This window comes from Myotis lucifugus, unplaced genomic scaffold (genome assembly GCF_000147115.1).
Source record: "Myotis lucifugus unplaced genomic scaffold, Myoluc2.0 scaffold_50, whole genome shotgun sequence".
NCBI lineage: Eukaryota > Metazoa > Chordata > Mammalia > Chiroptera > Vespertilionidae > Myotis > Myotis lucifugus.
The window spans coordinates 3,864,654-3,865,487 of record NW_005871098.1 but is presented as its reverse complement, the minus strand read 5'-3'; the positions used below and the strand labels follow the sequence as shown (position 1 = coordinate 3,865,487).

General features: G+C 51.2%; 1 pseudogene; it reads right to left on the bottom strand.

Annotated features, from left to right (window-relative positions):
* The window catches only part of LOC106697152, a 60,796-nt pseudogene that overhangs the window by 58,940 nt on the left and 1,022 nt on the right, over positions 1-834 (bottom strand).

Sequence of the window (834 nt, the reverse complement as noted above, 5' to 3'; positions counted from 1 at the left end):
GCCAGGCTGATGGCTGCCAGCACAACAGTGGTGGCAGAAGCTCTCTCCCGCCTCCTCAGCAGCACTAAGAATGTCCGATTGCAGCTTAGGCCTGCTCCCTGCTGGCAAGTGGACATCCCCCGAGGGCTCCCGGGCTGCCTGAAGGATGTCTGACTGCCAGCTTAGGTCCGATCCCCCAGGGAGCAGGCCTAAGCCAGCAGGTGGACATCCCCTGAGGAGTCCCAGACTGTGAAAGGGCACAGGCCAGGCTGAGAGAGCCTCCCCAAGTGCACAAATTTTTGTGTACCAGGCCTCTAGTCCTATCTAATAAAAGAGAAACATGGTAATTAGCGTACGACCGCTACCTTTCCCATTGGCTAATCAGGGTGATATGCAAATTAGCTGCCAGCCAAGATGGCCGTTAACCGCCAACAAAGATGGCGGCTAATTTGCATACAATAATGGGAGGCAAAAGGGGAAAGACAGAAGAATGGTGGCAGGCAAGAGCTGGGGGGTGGTTAAAGACCATAAAGTACGTTTAAGATCCAGAGTTGTACCACTTTATCACTGCATATGATGGACATAGAAAGAGAGAATTCTCACACCAAACACCAAACTCTCTATCACTAAGCATTAGTCTGTTTTGGTATTTTTTTTTTTTTTTTCACGAGCGCGGACTGTCGGTCCCCCTTCTGCTGGCCGCCCCTGCTTCTGCCCAGCATCATTCAGATAAAATGAACACATAAGCTTCAAGTGCACCCGCCGGGCCGCCTGGAGCAAGATTATACGATCCAACCAGTGCTACAAAAAAGCGTTCTCACGCCAGTAGAGCACTACTAATAAAGAAGCAGGGGG